The sequence below is a fragment of the Bison bison genome, unplaced genomic scaffold (genome assembly GCF_000754665.1).
Source record: "Bison bison bison isolate TAMUID 2011002044 unplaced genomic scaffold, Bison_UMD1.0 scf7180017864080, whole genome shotgun sequence".
Classification (NCBI taxonomy): Eukaryota; Metazoa; Chordata; class Mammalia; order Artiodactyla; family Bovidae; genus Bison; species Bison bison.
Window position 1 is genome coordinate 1488176 of NW_011494652.1, and position 12219 is coordinate 1500394.

Genomic DNA, 12219 nt, shown 5'->3' on the forward strand with positions numbered 1-12219 from the left:
CGCAGCGCCGTGGCCCTGGCGCCTCCGCAAGGTGTCCGGGCCGCGGGGGGCGCCTGGAGATCGCTACCGCGCACTCGCCGCCTGAGCTGGGGCCGCTGGATTTTGCGAGCAGGTATGATCCGGGTGGAGGGCCTCGCCGCCTCTGATCGGAGGGTGGGGGGCTGAGGTGGACCTGGCTCCGTGTTCGGAAGGTGCCGGGGACGGGGTGGACCTCGCCGCTGGAATTCGGAGGGTGCTGGACCGCGGCGCGCCTCCTCCCGCGCGTAGGTGCGCCCACACGGCACGGGATGGGAGGGTGGGCGCGTTGGCGAGGTCAGTGTTTCCGTGGGGCTGGGGGTGTCCGAAGGGGGCGAGGCCGCTGCTGGTGACAGTGGGCTTTCCAGGCGGAGCTTTTAAAGCGACCCTGGGCGGCTGGATCTGAGAAGTCGCTTGGGCCCCCGGATGGGAGCTCAGCCCGGGGTACCTGGGGGCCCCGGTGGGCAGCAGCTATGGGCATGGTCCCAGGGATCCTCAGAGATTTTCCGAAAATAAAGCGGTTCCCGTGTGGAAGTTCGAGGTAGTAAATTGGATAGTTTCATGACCTCTTTTTGTTTGAAACTCAAGTTCCAACGTTAATGAGGTCAATCCGCTAATTAAATTAAGCTCCAAGAAGCAGGGAGGTAATTTCGGAAGTCGTCCGCGGAGGGATGGCGGCTCGGTCTCTGCCTGGGACTTGCCCTCGGCTCGGCCAGCTCGGCCTACCCGGCCGCAGGGAGAGCCCGTGGGTGCTGGGTCCGGGCTCCATGCCAGTGTCCTGGTGGCCGCGGTCAGGAATCCTTGGTGACCACCTGTTCCGCGCCTGGGGGCTTCGGGATGTCCTGAAGAGCCCCCGGAGGTGGCTGCTTTTGGAGACCTGAGTTTTCAAACCACTTGTCCGCGATAACAAGGGTGCTATTTGATAAAAAGGTTGAACGTCTGTGTGCCTGGAACTTTGTACCCACTGAGGGCTAAATCGTGTCTGACTCTGTGACCCCATGGCCTGCAGCACACCAGGCTTCTCTGTCCTCCACTGTCTTCTGGGGGTGTGTGTGTATGTGTGTGTGTGTGTGTGTTGCTCAGTCGTGTCTGACTCTTTGCAACCCCATGGCTATAGCCGGCCAGGATCCTCTGTCCATGGGGATTCTCCAGGCAAGAATACTATCTTCTGGAGTTTGCTCAAATTCATGTCCCATTGAGTCGGTGATGTTATCTAACCATCTCATCCTCTGCCGCTGCCTTGCCTTAAGGGGGATTTATAAGTGGTAGCACGGACCTTTGCCCAGGAAGTCACAGAATCCTTAAGGAGGCCAGAGGACGACCCTGTCTTAATAGGAATTAGGCCGCTTTGCAAGTGGCTGGATGTAAAACTCCTGGGGCGCAGTCTCCTCCTGGAAGCCAGTTCCATTATTGTGCTGGGGAATTTCTGCTTTTCCAAGAAGAAAAAATTGAGTGGAAAGCTGGTGCTTCTTTGGGCTCCTTTGGAAGAGGCTGTACTTCTTCTGGAATCAAAAGGAGTCCTTGACGAATAAAGTGATTTTGCCTATAAAGGTGCTTCCCTGTGGGCAATGTTGACAGCACTTGGCCGCTCCGAACGAATTGGATCCCTTTGGGGGGTGGGGGAGGGGAGGGAATCTTTCTGCCTCCTGGCTCCCAGCACGATTGCTTTAGAAAGCCCTATTCATATGCAGGTGTGTTTCCCTGTGGTTTTCCCTCTTTAGTTTTTCTGAAGTGCTTGGGGCTGTGGGGACAGCCCCCTTACTGGCATCTAGGGGTCACCTCGGGCAGGCGATTTGGTCCAGGCCTCTGGGGGACCCCTATGTAGGAGAAGCCCTGGACCGTGGGGTCAGGTGTGAGGCATGCCACCAGGAGGAGGAGGAAGGCATTCCAAGATAGCGCTGCATTTTGTATTTCATCAGTGATGAAAAAGAGAGAAGAAAAAGCTTGAAATAAGAGAAAGGTGCGGGGAGTTAACCAATGTGCAGGAAAACAGTAGTCACACTGATTTTTATAGGAAAATAATTCTTTGTCTTACGCCCTCTATTTCCAGATGGTAGAGTCCTGGTGTCCTTGTCACCTCGGGTGAGTGCAGGAGGCTTTTCCAAAGTGGGGCTCAGTTTGGGAGGTGCTGAGGGAATTGTGGGGTGCCTTCACTGTGGATCTCAGGTCCTGGTTGCTGAACTCAGTTCCCCAGGCTTCCAGCTTCTGCCTGGTAAACCCGAGGCCCAGCTTGGCAACAGGCTTGCAGACCTGGGCTCGGTAGTTGCTCCTGGAGTCAGGGGTGGGGGAGTGTGTGGCTGGAGAAGCTTGGAGAAAAACGTACAAGCACAGACTCCCTGCACCTCACGCTGTCCCAAGCCCCAGGGAGGGAACATTTAGGATCTTCCAAGTCACCCCCGGGGCCATTTTATTAAATCCTCTGCATTGTGGGAAAGACTAGATTGAGGAGGAAAACACCCCAAACAAAGGCCTGATCGTTTTTGTCTTGGAAGCCCCCTCATCCTCACCTGGGACTGACTGGGTGAAGGGCTCAGAGTCAGGCCCGGGGACCCTTGTGATCTGGCCTTGACCCGCCCACCCGAATAAAGGACTGGGCATTCATTCACAGGTGATCTAGGTTATACTGGATTTTCTCTGTGTCTTGCAAACATGAGCCCATCAAATAGTCATCTGGGGCCCAGAGCTGGGGGCAGGGGGCCACCCCGGAGGTTCCAGGCTGGAGGGGAGATGTGAGGGGTGACAGTTAGTGCTGGTAGCACAGGAGCTGTGATGCAGGTGGCCGTCGGGTGCTGTAGGGCACCGAGAGCGTCCCCAGCCCAATCTGGGAAAGGAAGAAATCGCAGAAAACCTGGCCGAGGCCTGGGGTGTCAGATCATGGCTGTGATGCCCTGGGAGCTATCAGGAATGCTCTGGTTCTTACTCTGGCCACTCTAAGTTTCTCCCCGTCTGCCCAGCATGGCGCTGTACCTTGCTGTAGATGACCTCATCCAAGTTTCCTGAAACTCCAGGAAGAGAAGGACTTCCCTGGTGGTCCACTGGATAAGACTCCGCTCTGCATTGAAGGGGATGCCGGTTCAGGCCCTGGTCAGTCCCTGGTCGGGGAGCTAAGATCCCGCATGCCTCGGGGCCAAAAATCTGAAACATAAAGCAGAAACAATGTTGTTGTCGTTGTTCAGTGGCTCAGTCCTGTCCCACCCCGTGGACCGCAGCACGCCAGGCTTCCCTGCCCTGCACTGTCTCCCAGAGTCTGCTGAAACTCGTGTCCCTCGAGATGGCCATCCAACCATCTCATCCTCTGTTGCCCCTTCTCCTCAAGCCCTCAATCTTACCCAGCCTCAGGGTCTTTTCCAATGAGCTGGCTCTTCCCATCAGGTGGCCTAAGTATTACAACTTCAGCTTCAACATTGTAACCAATTCAATAAAGTTTTTAAAAAAAATGGTCCACGTCAAACAAAACAAAGCAAAACGAAACGTCCATGAAGAGATTGGTGCAATTGGTTATTCCCATTTTACGGATCAGGAGCCTGAAGCCCAGAGGAGTGAAGGCTCTTGCCCCAGACCACACAGCAAGGGAATATGGGAGCTGGGGTCGCACCAGGCAGCCTGGAAGAGCCCAGCCCTGAGCCCCCACACCGCACACGTCACCCAGTGGGAAGACTCATCCCATTAGAAGTTTATTTCTCTTGTTACTATGGTGTGAGAAAAACTGTAGCCAGCAAGTGAAAACCAGAGTTTCTGATCACACTTCCTGATGTGATAGACCTTTTTTTTTCTTTGAAAGCAGATACAAGAAATGCTTTGAAAGGGCTCAAAATGTTACTGTCCCTGGCTCCCGTGGTTGTTCTCAAGTGGGTCTCTGGTGGCCAGGATACATCCAGCACAGGCCTGGCCACCACTGAACGGGCTTCCAGTCTTGGTGGAAGGGGAAGGGGAGCCTGCGTCCCCACCGGGCAGACCTGAGCCGGCCCGGGGCTCGGGCCAGTGCACTGGGTCAGAGCTGACGGTTGTGTCCCGGGATGGGCCAGCTGAGGCTCCTGTCACCCCCTGGGGTGGGGAGTGGGGTAGAGGCAGAAGCCAGTGCAGGGAGGGGTGGGACAGGGCTTGAAAACGGTCCTGGGGAGGTTTCCGGAGTGCTTCCTTTGACTCTCGGGACTGAATGAAGCCACGGGCTCCAGAGGTCAAAGCTGCCGAGTGCCTCCGTTCCTTCCTTCCTCTCCTTCCCACCTCTCTCTACACCTTTGTACCATCCATCCTTCCTTCCCCCTCCCTCCCACTTTCTTTCCTTCTTTCTTGTCTGTTTTCTTAGGTATATAGTCATCTTTATTTTTTTTTATTATTTTTTTTATAGTCATCTTTATTATGATTCATGAGTCCATTAGAAACCGACACACACAAATCCCTTCATTAAGCCATCGAGATTCTCACGGGCTTCTGCTTTCCACTCATTGAGAATCCACGATTTCCTTGAGAATGCAGCGGGGCTGGGGGAAAGGCCAACATCCGAGTGTCCCTATGACACTCCTCCTACGTCCCTGCGTCGTCGGGGGCCTGAAGGGGTCTCAGGGCATCCCAGGTCGCCACACTACGATGTCGTCACACACCTGCCCACACTCAGGTGTCTCCTGGCATTCCTTACACGTCAGTGGGCACCTGGTCACAGAACACTCTGTTTCTCTGCTGTCTCTTGCTGGGCAAGTCCAGGGTTATATGTTGTACCCAAACTTAACGCTGTTGGATTGTCCAGATTTATCTTCCAGAAAGAGTGTGTTACTCACTTTGGCCAGCTCTCCCTGCAAATAAAGCATGCCAGAGCATTGCGTGTTTTTGTTTTTGAAGAGTTTTTGATGTACCATTTTTAAAGTCTTTATTGAATGTGATGCTCTCTTTTACGTGTGTTGGTGTTTTGGCCAAGAGGCATGTGGGATATTAGCCTCCCGACCAGAGGTCTAACTCGCACCCGCTGTGCTGGAGGGCGGACTCTTTGCCACTGGGCCGCCAGGGAAGTGCCCCCACTGCGTTTTCAAGTCAGCTTCTAAAGTTGTGCTTCGTAGGTTTAAATATTTGCCCAGGATGTAGAGCTTGGTCTGGGGAGTGAACACTGACATTTGGAAAGGAACTGTTCCTGACTTTAACCATATCTACTGCAGCCTAAAGTGTGACTTGATACCCACCTTTTCTTGATAGGTAACTGAGGGCCTATAGGGGATGCTCTTTGCTCCTCTCCTTTCCTGGATTTATACCCCCTGCTTCCCGAGGCGTTTTACCCTGATGTCGTAGACTTTTATCTTTGTTGTTCAGTCGCTAACTTGTGTCCAACTCTCTGCAACCCCATGGACTCAGCATGCCAGGCTTCCCTGTCCTTCTCTGTTCCCCAGAGTTTGCTCAGATTCATGTCCATTGAGTAAAGAATGTTATCTGACTGTCTCATCCTATGCAACCCTCTTCTCCTTTTGCCTTCAATCTTTCCCAGCATCAGGATTTTTTCCAGTGAGTCGGCTCTTTGCATCAGGTGGCCAAAGTATTGGAGCTTCAGCTTCAGCATCCATCCTTCCAATGAATATTCAAGGTTGACTTCCTTTAAGACTGACAGGTTTGATCTCCCTGTTGTCCAAGGGACTCCCAAGAGTCCTCTCCAGCTTATGGGTCTTCATGCTTGTTGGTTTCTTATTAACTGATCAAGCGTAGTTCTCTGCAAGGAAAATATCCATACATTGACTTTAAAATTCTCCTGTGACCTCAAGCTGCTAAGTATTAAAAAAAAAAAAATCCCTTTTGGATTGAGAAAGCCCTGCAATCAAGCAGTGTAAGTACATTACAGATTTTTAGAAATGGAAAATATTGCTGGAAATGCCTCTCTTAGCGATCAGGAGGTGGATGTTTCAGGTGTTTGAATTAAAGCCTTTGTTTGGGGTTTGGGAGTCTGCTCCCCACAAGATTCAGAGAGGGCTGGAAGGCTTTTGGTAGGTAAAAGATGGGAGGGGCTGCTGGGGAAAGGGATGTGTCCCAGGCCCTTCTGTGACAGAGTGATTTCGGGGAAGACTGATTCTCTTTAGACTGGGCCCCTTGAAAAGGGTTTTACTTTGCAGCCCCTGCAGGGGAGGAGAAGGGTTTGGGTAAGATTCAGCCCAGACCTCTGGGTTCTGGCAGGTAGTTCCCCGCTGTGGACGGGATGTCTTGCCCCAAACTGCTCACTCAGGGCTCCTTCCAGGGCTGCGCAGGAGAGAGAGAGGCAGGGCCTGTTGTCCTGGCCGGGCGGGGAGCGGCTCCCCCCGGGACCCTTCCCGGGGCTCTCGGGCCTGTGGCGTGGCTTGGGCCTGGCGAAGGGTAGGACGGAGCTGCGGGACCATGGCTCTCCAGTTTGAGTCCCGGGAGGGGCCCAGGTAGAGGGTCACACCTGCTGGGGCCTGGCTTGAAGGAGGGAAATGAGCCCTGGAACCTTCCTGGAAATTCTGGGCCCCCTGCCCTGTGGAGGAGGCAGGCTGGGTGAGTGGTGAAGGGGTGCTTCTGCCCGCTTGACCGTGCCCCTCAAAGCCCAGGGCACAGCGGCTCGTTTCTCAGGATTTTCTTGATCCCCGCCCCCATCACCCTGGACAGGGGTCTGGCAAACACTGGTGTTGGCCTGTGCTGCATGGGGGACCCGTCACCAGGCAGGCAGTTCCCCAGGAAAGGACCAGGTCTTGCTTCTCTGTTGCCCAGAGATGGGAGGGCACTGGTTCAGAGTAGCCCTTGTCACATGGCTGGATGGCATCAGTGGGTCCAGACTTCCCCTCCCACGTGGATGTCCAGCGCCCAGGCAGGCCACTGGCCTGCTCTTTCTTGGCCTCACCCTGAGGGTTCAGACCCGGGGACAGTCTGGCCGCTCCCTGCCACCGCCTCCAGGATGCCGGGTCATGGCAGGTGGCACGTGGATTTACCTCCACCCGGATGACTGCCGGGGTGTTCACAAAGCTGGCGCCCGGGGAAGGGGGGTGGGGCAAACCTTCAGGTGTGGTTAAATGGTTTTGTTGTTGAACGCAGAGTCCAGGTGAAGCTGGGGGTGAAATTCCTGAAGATGGCTGTGGCGAGCCTGGTGTGTGTGGTTAATGATTCTCCAGACATGGGGTGGTAATTGGCACGCTCTGGGTTTCCAAGGGTTTCAAGGCTTCTTGGCTTTCCTGCAGGGAAATGGTCCAGAACTGCGTGGGGGCTGCCTGTGTGGGTGTGTCCTGATCCTTCGGGGTCCTTCTGGGCGTGTCCCGGGCCGGTGAGTGACGGCAGGGGTGTCTGGATTCTGCGGTCTCTCCATCAGCCTGTTTCTGGTGAGGGACTTTGGGTTGAGGGGGGCGGACACCCACTCAGACCAGGCTCAGGGGCGTATTAGGGGATCCAGGCAGTCACTGCCACTGCCGGGCCAGACGGGCTCCCAGAGTCGTCTTTCCCTCCGTCTCTCTTTCTCGTGGCCCATCTTGATGACTTTACGTCGTGAAAATCAGGGATATATGTGTACCTGTGGCCGATTCACGTTGAGGTTTGACAGAAAACAACAAAATTCTGTAAAGCAATTATCCTTCAATAAAAAATAAAAAAAAAATCAGGGTGACAGCGAGCGTGTGGGCCCGCAGGCTTCACCGTGTGGACGCGCCCCGTCCGTGATGCAGTCCCCAGAGGGGGCACTTGTGTCCTCACGCCCATTCTCTGGGGGAGTAAACCAAGGTGGAGGGAGCCAGCCTGGCTGCCAGGACCTGCGCCAGGCAGCCGTCCACCCCACGGTGCAGAATTAGGGACCCTCCCTTCCCTCCACTCTACGCATGGACATCACCACATGGTCAGTACCGAAATCAGATTGATTATATTATTTGTAGCCAGAAATGGGGAAGATCTATACAGTCAGCAAAAACAAGACCTGGAGCTGACTGTGGCTCAGATCGTCAGCTCTTTATTGCAAAATTCAGGCTCAAAATGAAGAGAATAAAGAGAACCCCTAGGCCATTCAGCTATGACCTGAATCAAATCCCTTATGATCGTCCAGTGCAGGTGATGGATAGATTCAAGGGACTAGATCTGGTGGACAGAGTGCCCGAACAGCTGTGGATGGAGGTTTGTGACATGGTACAGGAGGTGGTGACCAAAACCATCCCCAAGAAAAAGAAATGCAAGAACGCAAAGTGGTTGTCTGAGGAGGCCTTCAAATAGCTAAGAAAAGAAGCTCAGTGAGAAAGCAAAGGAGAAAGGGAAAGATACACCCAAGTGAATGCAGAGTTCCAGAGAACAGCAAGGAGCGAGAAGAAAGCCTTCCTAAGTGACCAGTGCAGAGAAATAGAGGAAAACGATAGAATGGGGAAGACTAGAGATTTCTTTAAGAAAACTGGAGATACCAAGGGAACATTTCATGCAAAGATGGGCACAATAAAGGACAGAAATGGTATGGACCTAACAGAAGCAGAAGACATTAAGAAGAGGTGGCAAGAATACACAGAAGAGCTATACAAAAAAGCTCTTAATGACCCAGATAACCATAAAAGTGTGATCACTCACCTAGAGGGAGACATCCTGGAATGTGAAGTCACGCGGGCCTTAGGAAGCATCACTACAAACAAAAGGCTAGTGGAGGTGATGGAATTCCAGCTGAGCTATTTCTAATCTTAAAAACTGATGCTGTGAAAGTGCTGCACTCATTATACCAGCGAATTTGGAAAACTCAGCAGTGGCCACAGGATTGTGAAAGGTTGTTGTTGAATCACGCGAATACACCGGGATTCTTGGCCCCCGGAGGAGAAGAATTCAATCCGGGGCCAGAGACGAGGCTTGATCGCTCAGAGCTTTTGTGTAATAAAGTTTTATTAAAGTATAAAGGAGATAGAAAAAGCTTCTGACATAGGCATCAGAAGGGGGCAGAAAGAGTACCCCCTTGCTAGTGTTAACAATGAAGTTATATAATCCAAAGAACATCTGGAGGTTGTAAAGACCTCATCAGACTTACTCCCATAATTTACATTTTAAGATAACACTGTCCTCAGGCAAGATACATCCTTGTAAAGACCAGGTCTACTCCCATAATTAACATTTTAAGATAACAGAAGGTTGAATCCAAAGACACTCCTTAGGCAAGATACATTATTGTTATATACTCCTAAGGAATGTGGAGAAAGAAAAAAAGTTTGTCCTTTCTTCCTCCTTGAGAATTTCAGACCTCTCTCTGCTTGGGGACCCCTAGACTCCCTATCAACCTCCCTAGGAACTGACTCTCTCAATTGGAAAAGGTCAGTTTTCATTCCAGTCCCAAAGAAAGGCAATGCCAAAGAATGCTCAAACTACCGCACAGTTGCACTCATCTCACACGATAGTAAAGTGATGCTCAAAATCTTACAGTCGAGGCTTCAATACCATGTGAACCGAAAACTTCCAGATGTACAAGCTGGATTTAGAAAAGACAGAGGAACCAGAGATCAAATTGCCAACATACGCTGAACCATAGAAAAAGCAAGGGAATTCCAAAAAAAAATCTACTTCTGCTTCATTGACTATGTTAAAGCCTTTGACTGTGGATCACAACAAACTGTGAAATATTCTTAATGAGATGAGAATATCAGATCACATTACCTGCTTCCTGAGAAATCTGTAGGCAGAACAAGAAGCAACAATTAAAACTGGACATGGAACAACAGACTGGTTTCAAATTGGGAAAGGAGTACGACAGGCTATATATTGTCACCCTACTTATGTAACTTATATGTAGAGTGCATCATGCAAAATGCTGGGACGGATGAATCACAAGCTGGAATCAGGATTGCCAGGAGAAATACCAATAACCTCAAATATGCAGATGATACCACTTTAATGGCAGAAAATGAAGAGGAACTAAAGAGCCTCTTGATGAAGGCGAAAGGAGAGTAAAAAAGCTGGTTTAAAACTCAACATTCAAAAAACTATGATCATGGCATCTGGTCCCATCATGTCATGGCAAGCAGATGGGGGAAATTACTGGAAAATGATGGAAACTGTCAGATTTCATTTTCTTGGGCTCCAAAATCAATGTGGACATTGCAACCATGGAATTAAAAGACGCTTGCTCCTTGGAAGAAAAGCTGTGACAAACTTAGACAGTGTATTAAAAAGCAGAGACATCACTTCCTGACAAAGGTCTGTGCAGTCAATGCTACGATTCTTCCAGTAGTCATGTATGGATGTGAGAGCTGGACCGTAAAGAAGGCTGAGCACTGAAAAATCGATGCTTTAGAACTGTGGTGCTGTAGAAGACTCTTGAGAGCCCCTTGGACTGCAAGGAGATCAAACCAGTCAATCTTAAAGGAAATCAGTCCTGAATGTTCATTGGAAGGTCTGGTGCTGAAGCTGAAGTTGCAGTCCTTTGGCCACCAGATGTGAAGAGCTTACTCTTTGGAAAAGACCCTGATGCTGGAAGGGTGAGGGCAAGAGGAGAAGGGGTGACAGGGGGTGAAATGGTTGGATGGCTTCACTGACTCAGTGGACATGAGTTTGAGCAAGCTCTGGGAGATAACGAAGGACAGAGAAGCCTGGCGTGCTGCAGTCCCTGGGGTCACAAAGAGTCAGACATGACTCAGCGACTGAATGAGAACAACAGCCCTTCCTACCCCCTGTCATCTTAGGGATGATGGCCAAGCTTCCCTTTCTGCTCCTTGCAGGATGAATGCAGCAGGGTAGCACAGGGCTGCTCCAACTTTTGGTCTGAGGATCGTACTCCCCTCTTTGAAGAGTTCTAGGGACCCCTGAGAGCCTTTTGTTTATGTGGGTTGTATCTATGGATATGTATTCTATTAGCAGGGCTTCCTAGGTGGTGCTAGTGGTAAGGAGCCTGCCTGCCCGTGCAGGAGATGTAAGAGATGCAGGTTCATTCCCTGGGTTGGGAAGATCTCCTGGAGGAGGGTATGTCAACCCACTCCAGTATTCTTGCCTGGAGAATCCCATGGACAGAGGAGCCTGGCGGGCTACAGTCTATAGAGTCGCAAAGAGCTGGACATGACTGAAGCGACTTACATGCACACACACATACTGTTAGAAATTTAAAAAGATAATTTAAAAATATTTAACAGTGCATTTAAAAATGACAGTAGCTAAACCCATATATGTTAATGTAATTAATGTCTTTTTATGAAAAACAAAAACAACAGCTGTTTTGCAAAACAAGCTAAGACAGTGAAAAGTGTGGCATTGGTCCAGGAGGTCATCAGCAGTCCCCACCCCACGGGACGGGCCTGCTGGTGGTGGGACGTGGGCTCAGCCAGGCCAGAGCTGCTTCGATCCACAGCGGGGGTTGTGTCTGACTCTTTTTCGATCCTATGGATAGCCTCATGCCAGGCTCCTCTGTCCATGGCATTCTCCAGGCAAGAATACTGCAGTGGGTTGCCACTTCCTCCTCCCAGGGGTCTTCCCGACCCAGGGATCGAACGCACGTCTCCTGCATTACCTCTGAGCCACCCGGAAAGCTAGATGGTGTGGCGGTGACAGTGGGGAGCCAGGCAGTTCCTTAGGTGAGAAGACTGTGTCTTGATCCCGGAGGGGGACCACGTGCAGAGGGACGGGTGGACAGAGGCGGCTGGGGGCCGGGGCAGCCCCCGAGAGGGAGGCAGACTTCACCTGAGAGGAGAGGTCTTCCCACACTTCTTCCTTTCCAGCCTGGGTGCTTCTGTTTCACTGTCTTGCCCAGGCGCCCTGGCTGGAACCCTCGGGACACCGTTGAAAGGAGGTGGTGAGAAGGTGCGCCGGGCCTGGCCCCTGGTCTCAGGAAGCCTCCAGCCGTTCACCATCACGTGTGGCGGCGGTGGTGGGCGCCGTGCGGATGCCCTCTGTCAGGCTGAAGGGGTTCTCTTTTCCTTGCTGAGCGTTTACGTCGCGAAGTGGCTCTGTGTTTGTCAAGAGCCTTTTCTGTATCTCTTGGGAGGATCAGCTGCATTTTGTCCTTTATTCTATTAATATGGTGTCTTACATTAATTGATTTTTCGACGTTAAACCAGTTTTGCATTCTTGGGATAAACCCCACTTGGTCATGGTTTATAATCCTTTTTGTAAGCTGCCAGATTCAGTTGACTAGAATTTTGCTGAGCTTTTTTTGTGTGTATGTACATAAGAGCTATGGGTCTGTAGTTGTCTTGGGATGGTATCACGGTAATATTGGCCTTATAAAATTGTTGGGGTGTATTCTCTTCTATTTTTTAGAGGAATTTGCAATGCGTTGGTATTAATTCTTTT

The 12219-nt window shown here is 51.4% G+C and overlaps 1 protein-coding gene across 1 annotated transcript in view; it reads left to right on the forward strand.

Annotated features, from left to right (window-relative positions):
- The first annotated feature begins 1194 nt into the window (after positions 1 to 1194).
- The window catches only part of SHANK2 (SH3 and multiple ankyrin repeat domains 2), a 563331-nt gene continuing 552306 nt past the window's right edge, over positions 1195 to 12219 (forward strand). The window contains exon 1 of the mRNA XM_010837814.1: positions 1195 to 3099. The gene's annotated coding sequence lies outside the window, so the exon portion shown is untranslated. The remainder of the gene's footprint in view (positions 3100 to 12219) is intronic.